Genomic DNA, 24925 nt, shown 5'->3' with positions numbered 1-24925 from the left:
GTGCGTGCCTGTTGTGGAGACTGTTAAATCTGCCTGCTCCTGGAAAGGCTTTCATTTGAAAACTGATTTCAATTTTATTGGAATAATCAGTATTATTTTAGAAAATCAATATATCATCAACCTGAAGCAATTTGCAGGGGTTTTCAATTTACTGATTTTTTTTAAAAAATATTCTTTGGGTTTTGTTCCTGATTAACAGAAGCGTTTTTAACTGTCAAAATTGCCAAATCGAAACACAAGAGTAGTAGCTCTGCTGAACTTTGGGCACTTTACCCCCTGCATAGGTGCTGTCTCCCATCACCCCATGGTGAGCGAGGGGGGAGCCTGGGCCCTGTGCTCACCCCTTGCAGATGTTCTTCTGGCCACGAGGTAATGCCCTGGCAGAGCTGATGTTTATGGGCAGGGTCGTTTATATGTGGGTGTCTCTTTCCGACTCGTCTCACCCCCACCCCTACCAGGCTGTGTGCTTTTGGTAGTTGTTCCCGAAATGCTGCCCTGGTCTGGGATTGAAACTGTGGCTTTACCTTGGGGGTAATGAGCTAAAGAAAGTGTTACTTCTTGTGAGTCTAGACTTTTTAGCCTGTATTTTACTTTTTCCAGATGATAAAGGGCGGGGGGGGGTGGTGGTGGTGGAAATTTATGTTGCTGTGGGAACTTAGTTGCTCCTATAACTGCAAACCCAGGATCTTTCTGAGCCAATGCCAAGTGCTCTGATTAGAAAGACCCCTGATTTCTTGGGCCAAGTTTTGGGGGGAAACTTTGGCCTGGCAGAAAGCCCACTCAAAGCTGGGGAGCTGCTGGGATCCGAATTCCCCCCGGCTGGTGTTACAGGCCCCTTCCAGTGCTGACCAGCATGGGGGAGGGTGATGCTGGGGGTGGCAGGGAGCCCTGCACCGCTCCAGGCTGGACCTCGTGTCCTCCACCATGCTGCCGGGCTTGCAGCACTGCTGAATCAGGGTAAAAAGTTAAAGCTTTCCAAATTGCACATTGTTCATCTTGTGGCTGTGGCATTCTGGGATGCAGGAGGGACACCCAGGACCTAAATTGTCTGCATATGCAGCAGAAGAGGATCTGGGAAAGGAGATACTGTAGGCTGGAAACCTGTAAGCCAAAATGCTTTCCCTAGCAGTGGCTTGTTATGGAAAAATTTTCCTCTTGGACTGATACTTCCAGCTCCACTGTGCTTTCTGCATGCAGGTGCTGTTTGTTGTTCATCGTGTCTTGGCCTGTATCAGCAGAGTGGCCCTGAAAAGACCCATGGCGCAGGACTTGGAGGGTCCGGCTTGGATCTGAGCTTCTCAAAGCATTTAAAAAATAAAAAAATGGGGTGGGAGGGTGGCGAAAACCTACCCTGAATTGAAAAGCTCCATTTGCATGTTTTGGTTTGTGAGAAGGCAGCAGAGGAAGGGAGTAGGCGAATGGGAATGAAGCTTTACCAAACCGGCCCCCACATGCATATTTCATACTATCGTTTATCAAAGTTTTATGAGCATCTGGTCTTGGCCCCAAAATCTTTTCAATTGAGGGATTTTTTTTTTCCCCTATCTATCTGAGTTTGACTACAAGCAGAATCTGCTATGATTCATTCCCCACCCCCTGCCATTGATTTTACCCAGGCTGGCTTTGTACAGGCAGACCTGTGCAGACCTGGGCTCCAGCCTGGCTCCACGTGCGGCACATAAACCACATGTGACACGGAGTGGCTGTTCATGTATTTTGTTTCCCAAGGGAGAATTTATTCAGAAGCGTCTCTGTTACTTAAAACCCCTTTCTTGTCCTTTCAAAGCCATGGCAGAGCAAATGGCACAGGGCTCAGCACCATCGAACAGACCTGGGAGGGAAAGGGCAGGGAGTGGGTGGGAATGGGCAAAAAGAGCCAGTTTTGTGTTATTTCTCCACAAAACAGGTCCTGGGAATGACAGCAAGGACCTCAGGCAGGTTTAAGTTATGCAGCGCTCTGTTTTGATTCCGTAAGTTGCAGGAAGAAATCCTAGGGTTTGGGGTTTTGGTGGTTTTTTTCCCCCTTCCTACCACCGAGCAGTCCCTCAAGACTTCCCTCAGCTCTCCAACCTTGTCCCAACAACATTCATGTGCACACTGCCACATTCATTCACGCACATCTAAAGGAAAACCAGGTAAGAGTCACATTTCACAATGAGGTTTGGGGTTTTTTTGTTGTGTTGTTTTTTAATCGCAGACTGGCTTAGAAATATCAGGTATTGGGTATCAGTTCCCATCTTCCGTGATTGAACGGTCCCTCCTGAGAAAACACTGGAGATCCTGCAGCAAAATTTGTATGAATATTTGGATGAACTTCTGGACACAACCTCCTATCAGTTGTTGAAGAAGGTCTTTTTATTGGTTGACAGCTGATATTTTGTCTTGTGAAGAAGTGATGATTTTTTTCAATTACTTCTGTGCGGTGATAATTTTTGCCCATCCAGAAAAATCCTTACTTCTGGGACACAATCCACAGCAGAGTTCAATCTTATTTTTCTTGTGGGTGATTTCAAATCGCGTCTGAAGGTTTGTTTAAAAAAAAAAAAAAAGAAAGGGGGCAAGTAGGTTAATTTTCCATTTGTATTTCTTAAATCTCCCTTCAGCTCCCATGTTAGTTACATTCAACCTTTAATTTCAAGATGCATTTGCAAAATTTTGACAGAACTGTGAGCCCCTGAGGTTTTGAAGCTATCGGAGAGTTTGTAGGGAGGCTTTTTGGCATAGGTCTGAGGAAGCCAGACATCCTGAGATGTTACATGCAGATAGGGCTCACAAGTGAGCTTATTTGCCAGGTGGGTTTGCTCAGTTTAAGGGGACTTTATTCATAAGTCTAGACAGCTTAACACTGAGTGACCATCTTATTTCACATTAATGCAGCTTCAAAGCCATTTGCATTTTTAGCGCTTTACTTAGATTCTCAGGCCTGATGGATTCAGGAAGCAATGGGTAGATTATTTAAAAACTGTGAAGAGCAGCAACATTTTACAACAGTGGGTCAATAGTGAGACTGATATTGGAGCCCTGATGTTTGAGCCTGGGACTCTGAGCTGTTTTGTTCCTCAGCTCTCCGTGGCTTTACAAAATTTCTAGAAAAGCCTAGGTTTTGTTTTATCTTTTTCTTTAGTGTGTTCAACAACATGCTCACTTCTTCACATATAGGTGGAGGTGACATGGGTGGAGAAGGTGAAGGTCTCACACATGCTCCCAGACTTGTACCATATCCCCTGCCAGCAGCTCTGGGACCGTGGGCAGGTCAAGAAGAACCGCTGGTGTTTTTCCAGAAATATCTCCCCGGGCATCCCGGCCCCGCGCTGCTGATGGCTCCCAGCCAAGGGCATCAAGAACCACTGTTAACTCCCACCTGATTTCGAAGTGCTAAATACTTGGTCTTTCTTAAAATCCTGCTCTAAGACCCAGAACTTTAGAAACCCTAAGCCTGTTTAGAAATCCTAAGAGCACAGCTAAATTTCCCAAGTGAGGAGTCTTGAGTACGGTTACATCAGAGGGAGGAAGCCCACTTGGTTGGCTGTATTTTATATATGTTATTTGTTATTTAACACATTCAATATTATTTACATATTGCATTGAAACCTGGCTTCTGCTGCCTTCTGACTTGCACGTGTGCTGAGGGGCCATGGTATTTCAGCATCACACCTCACCCTGTGCATCGTGTGGCAGCCTCCCTCCTCCAGAAAAGGTGATGGATCCCTGAAACCTCATCACTAAAATGCATGAGGGGTGGAAGGGAGGGAAGAAACAGAGAGTTTCTGGCTAAAAATATCAGACGTTAAACATTCAGGTTGTCCAAATAGGAGAAAAAAAATATTTTAAATATTTTCCAAGTATAATTGTTCCTGTATTTAGTCTGGGCTCTACTTTACTCAATAAAAGTGAAAACAAGTAAAGTAGATGATAAGCATGAAAAGCTGTATTCAGCTAGAAATATTTAGTGTTTCTGCACTGCAGGAACAACGCACAGTTTTGTTTTTTACTGGCTCCAGCCCTTTTGTCTGAACATTTATATATTTCTTGTGCCTAGTAACTACAGCCAAACTGTTCTGTGATTCCCTGAGCGCAAACAGACTAGCAAGCAAGCAAAGCTAGGAGAAGCAGGCATTCAAAATAAGTCCCCCAGCCCAACCAATATGTTCTGTGACTTAGATCTTGCCTTCAGCAGCACCATAAAAATGGGCATTTAGAAGGAATGGTGTTTTCTGTGGAAAAAAAATTCTAGAAAAACTGTACAACAACTAAAACCCTAGTTGAACAAAAATGGGAACAGTCATCTCACAGAAAATGCCCAACTTTAAATTTTGCTTTCATCCAGATTCAGCACTTCTTGTTCCAGAAGAAATTATGCAAATTTGAATTTAATAATGAAAAAAAAAAACAAAAAAAGGGAAAAAAAAGAAGCATTTCATGGGGGCATTTTGGGATTCCAAGTGGTTGCCCCCTGTATGGTGGCATTTGTAGCCTGGCGCAGAGAACGTGGCTCGCAGCAAGCCAAGCCCTGCCATATTCCAGCAAGTCTCAAAATGCTGAACCATTCTGGGTCATTCCGACCATTTGCATATTTCTGATGAAGTTTGAGCAGGCCCTGGAGAAAATAACTCATTTCAAGTTCCTGGTAGAAATGTGAATATTCCCACAAAAATCAATACTTTCTCTTGGAAAGGTTTTACAGAAATGCTTTTTGGTACTGGAAAAACCGGTCTTGTTTAAAATTCCTGATCAAGTCCCATGATAATGTATGTGGCATTTTTAAATGGACCTGTGGAAATTTCTTGCAGAAAAATGGTAAGGATAAGCTCTTCCCCTCCCTGTGAGGGAGAATAATGCTGTCCTAAAAGTCTGGGCAGCACTAGGCGGGCAAGCTCTCATTTTGTTTTCCTGTGAAAAAAAATATTTTCCTCAGTTTATAGCCTGATTGCAACTCAATGAATAGAATGAACATAACATTTTGATTTGGGCTCTTAAAGCCAATTATCCTTGATAATTTCATCTCTGTTAAGCTCTGTAGATATCTTTCATGATCTCCTGGTGGGAGGGTGAGGTGTTGTCTTTAGGTTTTCACCAGACTTCCTCGCACCTGCCTGCAAGGACTATAGGACTGGGCTTTTCTGCCTGGAGGACCTTAGGGGGGTACATGCGAGAGCTGGAAAGACCCATCTGGTTCACTGAGTGGCTTTAAAAGACTTTAGGTCTGAGGTTCAAAGCAAAGCCATAGGCAGCACCCCATGGCCTTTCCGGAGTCAGAAGGGCTGGTGATGCCTCGTCACGTGGCAGCAGAGACCCAAGATGGTTTTTGAATGTTGGTCTCAGTAGAAGTGTAACCATTCCCAGAACAATCACCACCAAATGAAAAAACGACTCTGTGTGGCATCAGGAAAAAAATATTACTTGAGGTTTTTTAACAAATTTTAGTTTTAAGAATATAATTACTCAAGTCAAAGTCATATGCTGAAGAGGGTAATTCTTTACTGGGTTATGGTTTGACTTGAATCTGTTCTTTTTCCATTGCTGTTGTGCAATCTTCCTGTAATTCCTAATTTGTTTTTCTAGACATTTTGTTTTCTTGCTTAGAACAAGCAAGGAACAAGCAGCCACCCAAATAAGGTTTTCATGCTTTCAGCATGTCCTTTTAGTAAAAAGCCAGCACAGGAAGGAAAGGAAGACCGAGTTGTCTTGTACATCCCCCAAAGCAGGTACATTTTGTTACTGTGTGAATTCCAGTTCCAGCAATTTCCAACTGTTCAAAACCATTTGCAAGTCTGCTGGTGTCACTGGTTGTGTTGTCTTAAAATTTTCTGCTGTTGCTTTTTGTGTTGGTAAGCATGAAGAGCAGGGGCATGGATGACACCCTGGTAATTGCACTGACTCACTGTGGCTAAGCGCATGTGCCAAATTGCCGCGTTGAGCCACCTGAACAGCATTAAATGAACTTGCTTGGCTCCCAGAACAGTATTGGGAATTCCTGCCAGCTCTGCTCAGGCTTAATTTCTCTCTATTGCTATATGGCACCACCCACTATCAGGGAGATAGAGGTGAGATAGTATAAGCTCACAAAGTACAGTTACCCTTAAAAGGTGCTTAAGGCAGTGTACAGACCAAGGATGCGAAGGTGAAAGCAAGTTTTACTATGATTGCTATGAACTTATCAAGTTCAAGGCACCTTTAGGCTAAATGTGAATATCACACATGGAATTATCCCATCTATAATAAAGCTAGTGTTATATGTGGTCTATAAATGTCCTTTGTTATCCATGAGAATCCCCTGGTTGAGGTCAATGCAAACCTCCCATATGCTCCAACATCCATATTTAGGTCTATGCTCTCATGTTCGATACCAAAATCAAAGGGGGAGGAGGAGGAGGAGGATTGTTTCCCATGGCTGAAAAGCAAAGTAAATGCATTAGCTTAATAATATTAGTTATAAGATGCAGAGATAAGAGAAATGGGTGGGGAGCAGCAGTTCTCATCTGAGCCCTAATGGGGACTGTGGGAAAACTTCAGTGAGCAAACCCCAAACCAGGTGAAAGTCATTAGAGCTGAAACCCATTACACATCCCAACTTGGGCCAAGTTCATAGAGGTTTTGCAAGCCTTTTGATGAACGTGGGCTGAGTTTTAAGTGAGTCTGGCCTGAGTTAGAGAGTCAGGTGGAAGTGCTCTTGTTTGGGCTGAGTTATGCTGTCCGTTTGAACTCAAAAGTCGATGTGAAATTTAGGATGTGAGAACCTGACACAGATCCAGAGAACAGAAGATCCCTATAGAGCTCTGTAAAACCAGGAGATCACCTGATTCCCCCTGTATCATTATTTTGTTGAAACTGATGTGTTTCACAACTACATTTAGAAGGGCTCAGCCAATTCTCATTTACACCGTTTCTCAGAAATTCTTGGTTACACAATGTTTCCATCATATTGTTGGAGAGCAGATCTGTGTTAAAAATCCAGAGTTTCAAAAAAATGAAACCAAGTTGAAATAATTTTCACAGGTTGTATTATAACTTCTTCAGTGCAGGAAGAGTTTTTCTGCTGATTCAAGCCTAGCTGAAACAGCATTGTTCATGGCGATGATATTCCTTTTAAGAACAGCAAAACTTTGTGGGACAACCTCTGTCCTATTGCTGGGTATGGTGAATGCGTGTCCAGTGGTGCTACTTTCTCCATTTTGGTGGCATCTATACCAAGGTGCCTCTCTGATTTGCATTTTATGTGCAGTCCACACAGGTGCTTTGCACAAATAAAAAGCTAGCAAGCAGCATATGTTATCCTGGAGCTTGCATTGCTTTCATAATCTGGGCATGCTTTACTACATGCCTTAAGGCTGCTGAGGTCGGCTGCTGAGGAGGTGGTCTTTTGCTCTGCCATCTGCAAGGAGAAAAGGCAGCTTGTTATGGGTCATCTGGTTGAGCAGGAAAGCTCAGACCTGCCTGTTTATTTTTTCCAAGGAAATAATACAGGAAAGTGTAGAAAATGAACTTGGACCATGCTGTGTAAAGGTGCTGCTGTGGCTGTATCACTTGGTCTTTGTGCGGCAATATTACTGTTTTTAGGTGCAGAGAGTCTTTCTTTAGGAGTATGGGACAGAACAGATTGAGGGACACAATGACAATGCCTCAAATACGATGTCTTGTGACAATAAGCAGCCATCAGTGTTGAGAGTTATTAGCAAAGTGGCGATACTGCAAGCCACCAGTTAACACAGTATGTGCCATGTGGTCTCACAGCGAACCCCTATCATTTACTGAACAGTATCACATAAGGGAGTATATGGTTAAAACCACATTAAAAGATAATAAAAAAAAGACAACAGAAATCTTGAGTCAGAATTACCTTAAAATGTTCAGCCACACTCTCAGCTGGTTTTATTTAAGGGAATTTCTGCTGAAGTCTAGGGAGCTCTGCCAGGTGATGCCGGCAGTGGGTGTATGTGGCCACTTGCACTCAGAATATTAAGCTAGATTTATGCATTTTAAAAAAAATTAAAAATATTTGCTGATTTCAGAAGAGTGTGTCCTGCAAATGAAATGCTTCACTTTAGGGTGATATGTTGTGACTTATGAAAATTCGAAATACCTGTTATGGATCGGCTCTCACTTAGCGGGGACTGTGTGCGTCAGGCGATGATTGAAGTTGCAAATCAGTATTCTCCAAGCTGGAATTTCCAATGAGGAGGCAGATAGCTGCAAAAACATCAGTTTTAAGAATAAAATAAAATGAATCAAGCAGTAATAAAAAAAATACTTGACAGGCAAATTTGGTGTTACACGTTCTGCATTTCTTTTCAGTCTTTCAAACTTTCTGAACACTATAATTTGTTTCTAGTGTTAGCATCACTATCATCAAAGATGTTGGACTCTATTAGCTCAGCTGTCTAAGGGATGTCTTTTTAAAAAGGAAGAGAGTAAGGGAAAAAAACCCTCACCAACGAGAAGTTCAGCCACTTGAATTTAAGCATAATCACTTTTCTTAACACATGTCTCTCATTTGCAATCAAAGCAAAGACAGCTAGAGAAATCTCAGCCAACTGCTCACTTACCCCAAGCTGGGCAGAGTTTTTGCATTAGTTGTGGTTTCACTGAGGTCACTCTTTCAAGGCAGGAATGCCGTGTGGAATGGCTTGTGCCACAGCATGGACTGCGATTTGGGTTAAACAAAACCTGTCATTTTATGTAACACTTCAAAAATTCATCTCAGTGGACGTTTCTTTCTACCGTTATTTTTCCTGGGGTAGGGATGTAGGGGTCCCTCTCTCCAGCTTTGCCTTTGGTAGTAGCTTATTCAGTCCAGATCAGAGCAGATGTAGAATGATGAGTGCAGAGAGCAATAGATGATCAGCAGTTAGCTGAAGGAGGTGTGGGTCCTCCTGGTTGAGGCTCTACACTGAAATAGAAGAGACTGAGTTAGACCTTAGCTTTGGTATGGCCTCCCTGCCTCAGCACGCCGCTTACTCCTCCTCAGACAGCGATGTATGTCTTTCCCTTCTATTTTTACATATTAACTATGACAGTGTGAGTGACTGATGGTGAGTGCTGCAGCTGTGCCAGTGTCCTGCTCCTCGTCCAGCAGGTCCCAGTCACGGCCAGAGCTGGAAGATGCCCTTTTGTCTCTGGAGTTACAGCCTCTTGTTACTAGGGATCAACAAATGATTCGTCATCGTGCTGTGGTCTTGTTTTGCCTCTTTAGTGTTTGCAATTATCAGCAGCTTTCAAGCTTTCTCATCGAAGCTATTTGAAATGATTTAGCAATTAATTCTGTTGCTGAATTAATAACTAGTTCAGTTTTGCATATGTATTTGAAGCAAAATAGAAACTATCTTCGAAGCTGGATGGAACACGTGGTATTTTTCTGTTTGGTTGGAGGAATATAACTCTTTCAGGCAGGTTTCCATGGCTGATACAGAAACTAAAGCTTGAAGTAGTAAGTTCCTGTGAATATACCTTACATTTACTTGAAATTTTCTCTTTTTGGCGTCGTTCCTGATCATATATTCTTGCTTTGGAATATTCAGGGGAAACAAGCAAACAACAGTGACGCAAAATCAGCCAAAACACATGCATGTGAAAATTCCAGTGGATATTTCTAGGAGGTATTTGGAGGGTGAAAAAAAAAAAAATCACCATTTGCTCATGTCTGTTATTAGTATTTCAAAAAGTGTTTTTTACAGAACATGGGACAAAGAAGTTTTAAAATGTTAGGATTCCAAATTTTTGCTAGGTTTTGGAGTGTTTGCCACTTATTTCATACATCAGCAATTATGTTCTCATGAAAGCCTCTAGATAATGCTGATTGAACGTACTCCTGTAAATGAACATGTCAGGAGAATGGGAGTGGCTCTTTCCCATTGCTAATTCTCTACTAGGAAAAGAAAAAAAAAACAACCACTGCTTAAATCTTTCCAGTGCTACTAATGTGATTTGCTTAACCATGTATTAGAAACAGAGATGTTAGAACCACAGGTGAACCTCAGAGGGAAAGAAAATCACTTGTGTGGTCTCTGCTTTCACTTGTTTATGTGCTATTTGGTGAAACTGAGGTGTTTTTGGGGCAGGGTCTTGGAGATCCAGCATCTACTGAGTCCAAGGGATTGTGGAAGATGTGATGCAGTGTAAGTGAGAGACAGAGGCTGTCATAATTGAGCCATGAGTGATGGAAATTGTCTGTAGATGAATCTGTCCCCTGTGGAAGAATTACAGGACTTAGGGTGGCTGTACGCCAAGATGAATGGTTTTGCTGTAGGAAAGCGTGGGATGAGACTCAATTTATTCAGGTAGGGAGAGCCATGGGGGTCATTACATTAGGAAGAAGAAAGTAAGGAGACTGTGGTGGGTACATCGAGGTGCTGCCAATGAGGAATGATTTTCCAAAAGTTGTTGATGTGGATACAAAGCCAGACCTTTACACATTTTCAGAAGCACATGTCTTACATATCCAGAAAGCAGCATGTTTTGTCCCTGAGGTGAGGAACATAAGCCCCATATCCTAGAAACTATCATGCTCTGCAAGACTTCAGCAGCTCTACCACCTTTGTCCCCGTGGAATGTTTTTCTGATGCACTTGGAAACTTTCCCTCCAGTTCCCATACCATTTGTGATGACCCTTCCCTTCCAGTGAAAGACACAAATTGTCTTTTTAAATACAGAAAGGCTACTTACCAGAGACTAAACCTCTGGAGGAAGAGGTTCTGATGGGAGATCTATGTTTTCTGCCGATCTTAGGGTGTATGGTGGCGTTGACCTTCACGGCTCATCGGCTTGGGGATTCGTCTGAGCACAGGGTGACTTGGGTTCCAGCACTCTCTGCCTGACTTAGATTAGGGATATTTTTCACAATAACCCCTCCAAAGAAATACACTGTGTGGAGAACCTCTGCTAGATATCTTAATGGCACTGGAGGCTTGGGCTAGTTAGTGGCTTCAAATGAAACAAAACCTCCTCTCTGACATAACGGAGCCGTTCCCATTGTGAGTCAAAATCATTTTCAAACATGAAGATATACCAGCTGGGTCAAGTAATGCTTATGAAAAATTATCTGGTGTTACTTTGATATGCTCAGCAAAGGAACTTTAATTTACTGGGACTCAGCTGAGAAGAACCAATCAAGGAACAGTGGAAAAGCTGAATGCCCGACACAAATACCTGCGGTTCAAACCAAACAATGCCATTGTGAGGCTGTAATCAGGAGAGGGCTTTCAGACAATGCCCGGCAGTGTCCCTCGCCAGCCAGCGCAGGTAGCATGCTTGCAGGTGACTAATGCCTAGCGTGTATCTGGGTACGTAGATTACTGTTGACTAATCTTGTGCTCTCTTAGTCATCCTCAAAAGACTCTTCAAAGCGGTATGCCAACACCAGGCACTTTTTACAGTAAGTAAATGTTGTTTGTGATACAAGTTGCCGGGTGCAGAATCAACTCTGCTGTAGCTGTGGTTCGCTTGAATGATCTTGACCTGATCTTGAAGGGTTTGAAAGGCTAATCCATTCATTCCTATTCCAGACATACACAGATTAGGCTTCTGTTGAAACAACTTGCACTTTTGAAAATAGCAACAAAACTGCAATCGGCTTTGCGTGTTGTCTAAAGTTTCCAGCCTGGCAAATGACACTGGCCTTTGTGCCCTTCCTTTGCTGTCTTTCCTGAGAAGTACAACTGTTCTGGTCAGCCACGATGCACTCTCTTCAGCTGGTAAATTCAGTAGCTGGAGGTTTCAGGCATGGATTCTTCTTGATCTCTGATTTGGTTTCACTGTAGAGTTTCAGTATGAGGAGACCTGATGTGTTGTCTTGCATATGGGCTTCAAGTACAGTTTATCTTGGTTCAACATTTATTTCTTTTTACAGATTTTAAATCAAGTCTCACCGAAAGAAAAAAAGAAAAAAAAAAAGAGAAAAAAAGCCTGGTGGCTTTGAAATAGTTACCTCTCATTTCTCCTTTCAGATGTCAGGTGATAGCAAATGTTTCACAGCCAGATCATGCACTGGTGCAAGTGGAGTTATACTGGTGGGTGTCAGCTGGGGCATCTGGTTTTGTATATGTCCACATATGTCTATGCAGATATACCTGCTGTGCCAACGTGTATGTGTGCATCTGCACCCAGCCCTGGGTACTTATACTTGGCTGATGAGTTCTGGTTAGTGGGTTGTTAATTTTCACGTCAGTGGATGTGTCTTCTGTGCTGCTGAGCTGAAAGTAACGGTGTGTTGGGGAGCTGTGCACAGCCTACACATGTGGGTGTCTGTTTGCTTATGCCTGTTACCAACCATGAAGGTCAGAGTCTCGGTAGGCTGGTACCTGAACTTCACTTAGACGTGGGAAGCCAGAAGCACAGTTGTCCCAAGAAACTGGATTTGACTGGGGTGGTCTGGTGAGTGTCTGTGCAGAAGTGAGACCAGCTGTCAACCCCTTGCACCTGCTAATGTATACATGTGTGTATTCAGTTATGTATGTATAAAGCCACTATATATACCCATTACACGCACATACATATGCGCATGTTAATGTCAATCATACGTTGCTGCAAGAAAATGGATGCTATATGGGAAAATTCCCCAAGTTTCACACATGTGCCCACGTACCTTAGCAAGGGTAGCTTTCCCCAGGGGGCTTCATGAGGCTTTGCTTTCTCTGTTAGCAACGTGTCCCTGTTCCTGCCTGGCAGGATGCAGCTGGATGGCTGTGCAGCCCCCTCCTGCTCAGTCTCCCCTCTATCACTCAGAAATGCATCTGCTGCTGCAGGCTTGTGTGAAATGCTGCCTATGCTACTTTTGACCGGTGGCGTCCTCTGCCTAGGCCGGTGAGCAGGTTGGCTGTTGCTGCATGAATCAATAAGGTGCAGCTTGGCACATCCCTCTCCCTGTATATCGGCAGCAGTGCCTGTGGTGCCCTTTTGTAATTAAAAAAACAGTTTCCTTGTGCCCATTACATGGTGCTGCATAAATCTGTCCGGTTGCCCCCCGTTTGTCCAGCTCCATCTCGAAAATGGCTTGGGCTTTGGCTTTCTCTGAGACTTGGTTGTTGCATGCAGCAAAGTGATTATCCCAGGTGCACAGCAGAGGCTTTGCTGGTTTTTTCCACTATGAGTGAAAGAAAGCTCCGAGGAGGTATGGGCTTCTCTTCCGTGTGTCCGGGGCTTTACAAGTGAGGATGCCTTGTGCAGTCAATAGACCTGATGGTCTGTTGGAAAGAGATTTTGACCCCAAACTGGAAGGCTCTGGTAAGCTTGCATGGACTGTTGGGCAACTTCCTTTCAAAAAGAGGGATGTGAATAAGTGCCTGCAATTAGATTGCCGGCAAAAGTACTTTTAACCTTATTTCTGCTGTTGCACCAGCCATAGAAACACACTTCACCAAGGAGAGCTAGTCTGTGGTCACTGATGCTACAGGCTTGACCAACATGGGTGCCCTGCCTAGGCTGGGCTATCTTATGGCTGCAAGTGAGGGAATTCTCCCCAGAGCTGGAGATACAGTGGTGTCGGGAGCCCGCTGAAGGCAAGCCCCGAGAAGGGTAATTACTTACTGCATATTTACAACCCACACGGCAACAGCTTGCCGGGCAGACTGCCTATGCAGGCTGCATAACGAATGCGGACGGCCGCTGAACGCCTTCCCGCACTGTCCGTTGAGCTCCCTGAGGCATTAAAACTATACATCTTGACTTAAGACTATAGCGGTGCATACGGCTCCTATCCTTCACGTGGGCTGTGTTACACTGACAAAGAAAAAGGCTTTTTGTATTGTCTCTGCCAGGCTGACCTTTAGAGTGTTTACTTTTCAATCAGCTTTAAGAAGGCGAGCTTGAACTCCCCAGCGTGAGCAAGTTCAGTGTGGGAGCGCTCTCGCCCAAACATTTGCCAAGATAACGCCGAAGTGACAAATAAACACGAGTTGTTTTTACAGGTGTAAAATCAACAGATCAAATGCTGACCCCAGCCGTGGTCGTGAAGCCGGTCTGCGTTGTGTTTGAAGAATACCACTGCATCATTTACACTTGCAAACCCTTTGTAATCTTAATCTCTTTGTGGCTTTTATGTTATACTGGCCCCCCAAGGTTAAAGAAAGAGATTTAGACCTTAAACACAAATCCAGCCTTCAAGCTCTGGAATTATCTTTGCCTTTAAATGCAACTGATCAATGCCCATTTCTTTTGAAAATAAAACCCTTTTGAACCTTGAAAGCCTTCCACTGTTGAGCTATGTCTAAGTGCCACATGGGGAAATGGGCAGAAAAAAGCCCATTTTTCCCTTAGTGCTTGCATTAGAGGTCCTAAAGTTCAGTCCAACGCAATCAATTTAATTGGCGCTAGCTCTAGTGACAAATTATACTGGTTTACACTCAAGTGTAGCACAGATTCCTCAAACGCTGGGAAAGAAGGGAGATACACTTCTTGGTCTCTACTTAAAGAGGGCAACAGTATTGGAAAAGGAGCACATTTAATTTATCACTGTCAGAGCAGGTGCAAAGTTTAATTCTAACTAAAAGCATTAAACAATTAACCCAGACAGTCAGGCCCTTCTGAAAATGCTCTGTTGCAGGGAACACATGGACCAGATTACCAATGGAAAAAGTCATGGCTCTTCTTTTATTTAAATGAATATCTTCTACCACTTAAAAAAAAAAAAAAAAAAAAAAAAAAAAAGGAAAAAAGGGAGAAAAGCTGGAAAGTAAAAGGGAAAGAGCTTTATAGCCCTCTGATAACTACTGAATAAAATCCAGGATAGGAAACTCCACCAGAGTGGCAGCAAATAGCTGTCTTTTAAGTAACTCATTGATCTTTGATAGTCTAGGAATTAGGGAATCTATACTTTATAATGTGCCGATACCAGCTCTCTAATACATGTGTGCATGCTTTTCAGAGTGCTTGGCTACTATTTGCTATTTTCTTCTGCAAGGTGATGCACTCCTTAGGCTGGATTTTATCTCTTTGACATCTTGAAGAAATGCAAAGACTCTTTGCAAACTGGGGACGGCTTGCCCAGAAGTATTTGCTGAGGTTTTGTTTTCAAATAGGAGATTCCCCCAAAATAGGGTCCCATTGAAGAAAGCCAGTAAATCCATCCCTTAATCCTTCCTCCATTAGCAAAAGGAACCCTCACAGCTATAGAAGACATGGGTGCTTGCTTGAATTTAAAAATGCTTTGGCAGGTAAAAATAGTGCTGAATGAAGGGCAGCATGTGGTACAAGTGGTGCAGAACTTGGGGCTAAACCCCATGTTCTGGAGGACAGCTACAGAGTTACTCTCTCAGATGACAAGTTTGAGTTTTGAATCAGTGGGTAATGCATTTATAATAAAATCCATCTTTCTGTGATTTAAGAGCAGGAAACCTCCAAGAATAATTAGGTTTCTTGTCCAAAACAAGCTTGTCTGCATTGTGAAGAAGCCAACTCTACTGAAGAGTTAATGAGGGAAGAGCTCAAATCCTGCTGCGGGATCTCCAGGCATCCTCAAGGTCTTCTAGAAGTGGGCAAAGATTCCTGTAATTTCTAGTGTATTTTGTGTTGGTCGAAATTTGAATAGCCAAGGCAATTTAGAAGTCTGTCCTTTCTTCCCTAGCCTTTATAAAATATATGTCTGTGGAGGATAAATTGTTTCATTATATTCCATTATTTTGTGGATAACGTGCTGGTGATATCAAAACAATGAGTATAATAATATTGTTCCTAGTCCAGTGCCATCAGCAGATTCCCTCCTTCCCACTGTCATTTCAGCATCATTACCATCTCTCATTGCTTAGACCTCAGGTAGCCAATTTTGAAGCAATTCATCCTTGCAAGAAATGCCAAATGCCCATGTCAGGCATTCAGGCTGCATTTTTCAAACTCCTGGGTCCAATTCCATGCAGGCTGAAGGGTTTGATCCTTATGATATTGCGTAACTAGAGCCAATGTGCTTCAAATATATGAATTTTTTTTTCTTGTTTTTTGAAACCTGCCAAACATACTATTGAGCAGAGGCTCATTTTCAGACATGGCTGAACAGTGCAAATGGCTTGAAATGAGGTGGGATCTTTGCTTACATATCTATGAACGGGAATTTAAGTCTGCAATTTATAGAGAACTTATCCCCAGAGACCTGGAGCAGCACAGAAATGAGATGCATGTGATTTTGGTGGACTTTGCAGCTCCTGCCGCATGTCTGCATCCACCCCTCGACAGTCTAGGCACAGCATGTTCAACAGAAACCTCTTGGAGGATCCCTGGGGTCCTCTCTCAAAAAGCAGTAGGAACAGAGTAAAATAATTTAATTTACATGTCTTCCTCTGCAGCTGGTGTCTGGGGTGCCTGGTAAAGGGGGTGTTTGGCTCTCTCCAGTATGAAATGCCTGTGCCCCATCAAAGGAGACTGCACGTCTATAACATCTCCTGTTCTCACACAGAAACCTGTGTGAGAGGATGGTGGGTCTTGGAGAAGATCTAACAGTGGCTGGTGGCAAGGCACAGCTCAGGACATCCCACACTAAGGCTCTGAGATATGTCAGCAGTTTCACTGATCTTGCTCTGGGTGTTGGGGGGGAAGGGTCATGAAATGTTTTTTCTTTTTTTTTTTTTTTTTTTTTTTTTTTAACATGTATTCTTGGAGAAGGTGGCTAGAGATCTCACGGGAACAGGTTCGCTTGGGAATATGTCCAGTTATTTCTGGTTACAGCTCATTTCTGAGCTGGGAGTAGGGCCAGACCAGTAGCCACTGGAGGAGTGTGCCTTCAGGTAAGAGGGCTTTGGGGAGGAGATCATGGTCTTCAAACTTGGCTACCCAATTAATTCATGGGACTTCACAATGTGAAATCCAAAGCTCCCCGATGTCCAGGGAGGTCTTTCCCATACCTCCATTTGGGTTTTGGTGAGGTGGTGGGTGAGACTGGGGCCACTCTGGGCATGAGGGTATCCCACACCAGTAGCTGCTGAGTGTGCAGCAACAGCTTGGGGCTGCTGGGAGAAAGAAGCAGAAGGAAATGCAAGGGTGTACGGGAAACTTTGCTGAGATATTTTCATATCTCCTCCTTTCTTTCTTCCAGAGATTTTAAAATTGTTTTTATCCCTTAAAGTGTAAACCATTTATTACAAATACCAACATGAATTTCCTTGCAGTAGGATAAACACTCAGCTGTTCCACTTACTGGAGTGCTGTAACATAAACAAAACCAAACCAAATGATTTTTGCAGTGACTTCTTCCTCTGGTAGGGAGTAGTATTTCTGCATTGTAATCAAGCCAGTGTTTACGCCTGCATTTGAACAATGCAATCTGAATGACAGGATCCCACACGTACTTTTATATAGCAGAGAGATAAGCGTTCAGAGGCAGAGGGAAGGAGTGCAAACGATCCACTTGATAATGACGAGAGATTTTCTTTGTGTGTTGGGGTTGCACAAGTGAGAAGCAAGACAAAAAAGCCCTGGCTGTATCCTCATGTGAACCACAGGACTTCTGGTCTTGCCTCCTTTAGCCTCACCAAGGTGTGGTTTGAACCAGAATGAGTCTGGTGGTGCTTTCCCCAGTGAAACAATGACAAAAATGCATTGGTATGGGACATGGGTTATTTTATACCACTTTTGTGCCTTTCTAGAGCTTATTTTCAAGATTTTCCTTTCAGTCCTGAGGATGAGCAACTGTTACAATTACAAACTCAAAATTGCTTATAGTCACAGGACTCCAGGAGCTGTGACTTGAAAGAAAAGCACCAAATTTCCAAACCTTAGATTCAAATCATGAGAGCTGGTACAATCCAGTCCCCAAAGTTGATGCTTCTTTCTTCCTTCCTTTATTACTACCTGTGTCTGAAAATGGGATGGATTAGGGAGAGCTGAAAATCCAATTTCAAAGAAGCATCAAGATGCCAGCAAAAGGACTTTCCACCTCCCATCATGGTTCTACTGGAGTATCAAGCATGATGTGGCCCGTAGCACGTGTGCCATATCAGTGAAACAGGACCTGGATTTGTTCTGACCACCTACTCTTAAGCTTTGTTACATAGTATAAACGTTAAAATATAATCATCCACAGCTTTTGACTCTTTCAGTCATAACATAATAGTAGTAGCCAACTAATTTGGCCCAATGTGAAAGTAACAATGCAATAAAAGTAAAAATATTTTTGCTATCTATAAGTTATGTTGTAAAATAAAACTTGAGTTTAGTAGAACTCCCCACCTTAAATTGTATCAAAATGAAAGGGTTTGAACATATCTCAGTCAAATATTTTGAGGAGGTCAAATCCAAATTTTTTTAATTTTTTTTTTTCTAATTCAGTATCTTAAGCTCAGTTTCATGTGGTAATACAGAATTTCCCTTCTAGCGAGGAATCCTTTATTGCTGTCAGTGAGACAAGGTGGGATCTTATCTTCAGCCATATAGTGTGATCCCTTTTTTTTGGTGTGTTATGCCATCACCCTTGGCGGTAGCATGAGGCAATGAACTCTGCAGGGTTGATCGCACCTTGCCTTTCATCATATATACCCTTTTCTATTGGTTTTACATGTATTGCTTTTCAGTTGGTTGAAATGTCTGCTTGGCTTGGCGGTATAGGAACGAGGGAACATGGGTGCAAACCTTCTGTGATGGGTTATGTGTCCACTTAAGGAGCATTTCTGCATCCTCAGCTGGGGCTGGTGCCCCTCGATCCCCCTGCGTCAGGCAGAGCTGAGCCTGGGCTGTGTCCAAGGACTCATTTAGAGGCATTTTTGAAGGGTCATGGATGTTGGAGGTGTGGAAGATGTCCATGAAAACCTTTTGCTGGGTTTCTCCTGTGCTCTTTTTGGTTTTGCTTGTCCAAGGCCTGATCTACAGCCAGCCAGGGCCAAAAAGTGGGGTTTCACTGCCTGCGGTGGGGTTTGTGTACTGCGCAGGTGATGCGATGCTGAGAAACATTTGCGTGCTTTTGGTGTTCGCCTGCTGGGGAAGAGCTCAGCAGCACACTTTAGCAGGGCAGCAGTTCAGGGGTGCAGACACTGGTGTTGAGGGAGAAAAGATGGATGCAATTTTTCAGCTGAACTTAAAGCTGTAAGAGAAATGGGAACTTTTTAGTGAAACGCAGGCAATGTGAGACTCCAGCTCAGGCTGTTTCCTTGGAACAGGTGGTTTCATCTTAACAAAGCAAATTCTGCATCTTGGTGAATAACGTTACATCCCCAAAACACGGTCCTGCTTGGGATGATAAACAGAGCAGGAAAAAAGGCTGAGAAGTTTTCCATAAAGTAAAATAAAAATAATGACAGTAATAAAAAAATCTTCCTAAATCTGTGAAGGGAGCAGTGGAGGATGAACCTGTAAGGTTTCACTGGATGTGAGTGTAAATGTGTGATGCTCTCCCATGAGATTTAGCTAATTCAGGCCACGAGCCGAGAAAATATTTAAGCGTGTCCTAAATTTGAGTGGCATTTGGATTCATACGTGAAACAGTTGCTTCAGGGTTTCCTTTAAAATGAATGTTATCAGGAGTTGGGGTCTCTGGGACTTACGGAGGTAGGATCAGGTCCTGCTCTGCCCACCCCACAAAACCTGAGCAGGTACTTCCAAATTTACCTTTCTGGGGAAATGCTTCACAGAGAGCCAGGAGGGCAAAAATCATCCCTGATGTGAGCTTGCAATCCAAGAAAATTATGATCCCTGATGCCAAGCCTGAATGTGTCTCTGGCCTTTTGTTTAAAGTCTCTGTTTTTTCTGAAGAACCAGGAGTGAAAAGAAAAGCTTCTCGTAACGGTGAGCATGCTAATTCTGGCGAAGTGTGGAAGGGTTTTTGTTGATATGCTCTTTAAAAGCACGATCTGTTTTCTACTTCCAGTTAAAGAGGGTAGTGGCAGTCTTTAGTGGCTGTGTCAATGTAGCCCATGTTATTATGTACAGATGTGCCAGCTGCAAGTAGGCATTATCTCTTTGATAGTGCTAAGCACTTTGCAGTGGGTCAGAGAAGTGCAGCTCTCAACCAATAGATCTAATTGCAATCCTTTTATGTTCTCTATGATTGCAGGTTTCTCCAGCACTATAAACAAATAGTAATCAACTAAACCTGTTACCTCTGAGCAGCAATGTCACGATATGAAATATTAACTGTTCCAAATACCGTAATGATGGTTTAAAACTGTATTTGTTCTTGAAAGTAAAAAATAAGGAAAAAATCAGGAGTGCTAGCACTGGCAGCGTGAAGAGCCCTCTGGCTCTTTTTCATCTAATGAAAAATTGTGTCTGTATACGACATGTTTTATGTGGTCAAATACAGTGTAAATATTGTGTACATCTTTTACTATAGCAACAACATATTAACAGTACCACAAATAATCTCTGCCTCCGAATCTACATTTTTATGACACCGTTATGCTAATAAAAGACAAACTTATATTTTGCTGTGTGTCTAATCCACCCCAAATTAATCCATTTGTATTCCTATAATCCAGCTAACTCTCTTCTCACCTCAAGAAATATTAGACACAGGACCTGAACGTGCAGCTGATGAGATGGACTAGAGCTGAAAGTGGAGGAGGGCATGCTTTTTACCAGTTTATTTCCCATCTCAGGAAAATTTTGGTAGAAGCTTTTCTGGGTTGGTGAAATTTTTGAGAGGGCAAAGGGAGGAGTTCTTTGGGGAGCAGCCTAAGTGCTTAAACTGAGGTGTTTCTACTCTGTATTACACTATGCTTGCAAGCTGGACAGTTTTGGGCTTTGGCTGAGTCTGGTTGGGAAACAGGTCCCAGGGGCCAGATCCTGCCCTTGGTATTGAGCTCTCCTGACCCGTGAAGGCTTGGCTTGGGCTGGCTTGTGGTTGTACCCCACTGGCCCAACCCCAAAGGGTACCAAGAGTTACTTTAATAATTTTTTGGTGTAGATGGTTGCGTCTGAGGGCCTGTCCATCAGCACAATTTAACTTACTAGTGCAGTTAGAGAGGGGCATTCAGGGAGGTGATGGTACTTGGATAGGCATGAGATATCCGTGGGTTAGACATCAGCTCCTCAGATGCTGGAGGAGCCCCTGGAAACAGCCTGAGCATCTTGAAGCATTGAAATGGGACTTTCCACGTAAATTGATCATGAAGGGGAGTTTATGAAATTTTCACGGTTTGGGATTTAATCAAATCTGATCGATGGAGCTCTAATGCAAAGTGAACTTGTTGATCGCTTCCACTGAAGGGTAAAAAATATCAAAGGAAAGCCAGGACTGTACGTGCATTTCCACTTGCTCTCATGCTGAAGCAAAGTGAAGTAATTAGCTGAATGCTGGGGCTGCTCGTTGTTACTCATTTAGAAGCATGAATAACACAGCCAACGTCTTCCCACCCCCACCTGCATCTGTCCGGCTCCCAGTGTGCCCCCCTTTTGTCATGGGGGCATCCCTGGGCTGACCCCCTGGCACCCAGCCAAAGGGGGTCAGTGCTAGGCTAGGCTTTGTGCCTTCCCCGCACCCCCAGCTTCCGCTCACCCGGGGAGCGAGAGATGGAGATTGGGAATTAAAACGTCTTTAAAAAGAAAATAAGCTTTTGTATCAGCCAGCTGGCGAAAGGATAAAGGACTGTGCTCACAAGATGCAATCAAAATTCAACAGTGTTTTATTAAACATGTAATATTATCAAACTAAACAAAAGAGCCCTCAATGGCTGGTAATACAATGCGATACAAATTTTTATTTTTTTTTCATGGTGTCATTCATACGAAAGTATCATTGAACATTCGGCTCCCATTTACAAGCCACACATGCAAATACCAGTACACGTTGTGGGCTCGACAACGAAACACAATGCGTCCTGCAGGTAGCTCGCAGATCATTCTGTTCCGTTCCCAGATAACTCCTGTTAATGCATGAGGAAAATAGGTGGCTTACAGAGATAACCAGCCAAAGGGGCCAAGTTTAAATGTCTGTTAAGGACCTTGATCTGTAAACAGTTTAATACGTTTATTCCTCTGAGACAGCCCTGTTTGTAGGCTTCTGCCCTGCTGCCTCCACATGCAAGGGCTGCAAATCAGCAGCTGATTTTTTTCCTTCTGTTGATTTTTATATTTTCTTCTCAGTTTGCTATTCTAGCGCCTAATAGAAGTTGATCAATAACAGATAAAAGACTGAACAAAACTGAACGAAACATTTAGATGCACCTCTTTTCTACTCATGTTTAATTTTGCATTAGTAAAAGACATAAACCTAAAGCAAAGTCTTGGAACGCTGAGTTTTGTGGCTCAGGTCTGAGTTTTGTGGCTGCGAAACTGCTTATATCTGGCAGGCTTTGAAGACTCCTGGGACACCTGGGAGAACATTGTGGTCAAATGAGGGTGCTGGAGCCAGGCTCTGGGTCCTGGTGGGTTGGTCACCCTATGGTGCTCATGCTGTGAGGGTGTGGGAGCGTGGTCCGGTAGGGCCAGCACATCTGTCCCACGCTTTTAATGCCACCTTCAGTTCGGTGTAAAGGACAGTTTTGAGTGCAAGGCAATGGTGAATTGAGCCCTCCAAACAGTCATAATTATTTCCAAAGAACGATCAACAATTAAACTGCATTATTAACTCTTGATCTCACTGGAAATATGTGCTAGCTTTCGTTTTAAGTTCCTGAGGTATAGCTCTTCCCTTGTCTATATTTACTTAGTGAATTTTGGTCCCACAAAGGACTGGCAACTGAACAACCTTTCAATTAAAAAGAGAGGGTAAAAGTGTGCCTGGCCTCCATCAGCTCAGTTGGTTTAAAGGTGTTTGTGAACAGCAGCCTGGAAGCAACTCGGCTGCAAAATCTTTTCTTCCCTGAGGAACCCCAAAGGCAGAGCAGCACTGAAGAAAAAAACCAAAAATCACTAAGAAGCCCTAACCTTGTAACATACAGTTTTTGCTAAAAATATATATTAATAATATATTATTGAGCGGGCATAGATGAAGGCGGCCAGGGAAAGCGTAAGCAATAAGAGTGTGAGCAAGGTCAGTGTTCCTTGCCTGAGGACAGCACAATCAATAAGATCTGGTCAATACCTGCTTTATTACTACACTACCACTCCGAGCAAAATCATTTTTAAATTAAGAATATATTTTGCAAAACTGAATTAACGATATTGAATATTTTGCTCTTTGATATGACTAGCCTTCAAAATCAAATTATTAAATATGGAAAAAGCATATTGGTTCAGCTAAGGATGCTTTTGTCCCTGGAAAGGAAGCGGACAGTTTGCGGTTCCCACTTGCACCTGGGCGTTAAATTGCACTGGATCCTGCCTTCCTTCCCTCGAATGGCGAAATGCAAAGATGTTTGGTTTTGTTTCCAAAAGACTCCTTTTTGCTTCAGAGGTGAGATGCTGATGGAGAGAGCTGTGTGTAAAATGGAGACCAGCAGCAAACTTTTACAGAAATTGAGCTGCTTGTCTCTCTCTGGTTTGGCAGGCAGAGGAGCCAGCCAGCCCTAAAAATGCACATTTTTGTGAGCCATCCCCACCTTTTCTCCTGCCCTCCCGGGCTTCCCTGCCGATGCACTCAATGCATATATTGATGGTGTTAATTTGGAGCTGCCATGAAGGCATGCTCAAGGCAGGTAACACAGCGAGGCAGTATCAAAGGGTGAGGGAGGATCTGTCCCTGTTCCCTGGGGTCGGTCTGCTTTGGCTGTTCTGGATTGTGCCAGGTAGCCTCTGCCTTTTGCTCAAAAGTTTAGAGCCTGGAGTAACTAGAGCAAATCTTGTTTCATTGCGTTAAAATGATTACATGGGTTTAAGATGGCCATTTATCACGCTAAATTTTGTTTCCTTTGGAAGGAAAGGCAGAGAAGCTCTTTTATTTAGCTGTATCAGTGTTTTGAAGGCTTAGCTTTGCTGACCTTGGTGCAAGCTTTGCCAGGAGGCTGTGCTGAAATGGCCGGTCAGCCACGCGATGGTGGTGTGAAATGGAGGGCAGTGGATGCTTGGTGCAAAGCCGCTGGCTTTGAGGCTTCAGTTAGCACCGCTTGGACTGGGAACCTAGATCTGGTGTCTAGTGCGTGTCTGAAACCGGGAGAATGATGTTGGCAGGGTGGGGGACTTTGTGCAGGAAAAAACTGATGGTAGCCAACTGCCAACGCCACCTCCTGTAGCAGGGTCTTGGAGATGATGCTCCTCTCCTGCTGCCCTCCCTAGACCCATCCAGTGCCTCGCTGGTGTCTGTCATGCACTCCTTTGTCAACATTTCTTCTGCAATAGCTATCAGCTGATGGATTCAGGTAGGTCATGAGAGATGACAATATCCCCCGGAATCAAGAGATATTGAAAAGGCTCAAGCCTTTAGGGTTGGGTATTTATTTATTTGTTTCATTGCTTGATTGTTCACTGCTTGACTCCTTGATCTAATTCTTCTCAAAGTATTAGACATAATTCACTCAGGGCAGGTAGAGAGCTTTCTCCCTAAAATACGTCCTGGATGTTTGAGCACCGAGAGGTAGCTGTATGCTTGCCTTCAAAATCAAAAGTACTCAGTTTTCGTTGTATTGTTTGAAATGTTGTAAAATACATTTCCTGTTCAAAGCAGTGATGCTGTCCCTCTTTATGAGCACCAAATTACTTTCAAGCCCAGTGACTCAAGAAAAGTGGTTGTCAAATCAATGGGAGACTCCATCGTATGGTTTTTGTGGCTGTTTAAAGCTTACCTGGTACCTCCAGGAGAACATTGGAGAGCTTTAATTCAGCAGCTTTTAACTGATGCATTTGCTTCTGATGGGGATGGAGGCTTAAACCCAAATTTGCAAGGGGAGAGGTTTGAATTTTCTTTGCCTCTCTTCAGCATCTTAAAGTCTCCAGGAGCACTTGTGTTTATTTTCTTCTGGGGGCACTAGAACCCCAGTCTGGATGTTGATGGCATGCAACCATAAAAAAAACATTAGTAGATGCTTCACTTGCAGCTTTGGAGGAGGGAGTAGAGGTTCCTTAAAAGTCATGTATTGAAACCTTTGTCTTGGGATGGTTTAATGATACCCAATACCTGTTCCAAGGGTCTTTGTGGGGAGAA

At 43.3% G+C, this 24925-nt stretch overlaps 1 protein-coding gene and 1 long non-coding RNA gene across 2 annotated transcripts in view; one reads left to right on the top strand and one right to left on the bottom strand.

Annotated features, from left to right (window-relative positions):
• LOC308071871 (uncharacterized protein) overlaps window positions 1-24925 on the top strand; it is a 358228-nt gene that overhangs the window by 11956 nt on the left and 321347 nt on the right. The window contains exon 1 of the transcript XR_013931346.1: window positions 1-24925. This exon is cut by the window's left edge and continues 11956 nt beyond it; it is cut by the window's right edge and continues 2412 nt beyond it. The gene's annotated coding sequence lies outside the window, so the exon portion shown is untranslated.
• The window catches only part of LOC308071876, a 40343-nt gene continuing 31943 nt past the window's right edge, over window positions 16526-24925 (bottom strand). Inside the window, exon 2 of the long non-coding RNA XR_013931353.1 lies at window positions 16526-24925. This exon is cut by the window's right edge and continues 21793 nt beyond it. This is a non-coding gene — a long non-coding RNA (uncharacterized lncRNA).

The sequence above is a fragment of the Falco punctatus genome (genome assembly GCF_963210335.1).
Source record: "Falco punctatus genome assembly, chromosome: 12".
In the NCBI taxonomy this organism is placed as follows: domain Eukaryota; kingdom Metazoa; phylum Chordata; class Aves; order Falconiformes; family Falconidae; genus Falco; species Falco punctatus.
Note: the sequence above shows the minus strand (reverse complement) of the source record. Positions and strands in the feature narration are given on the sequence as shown.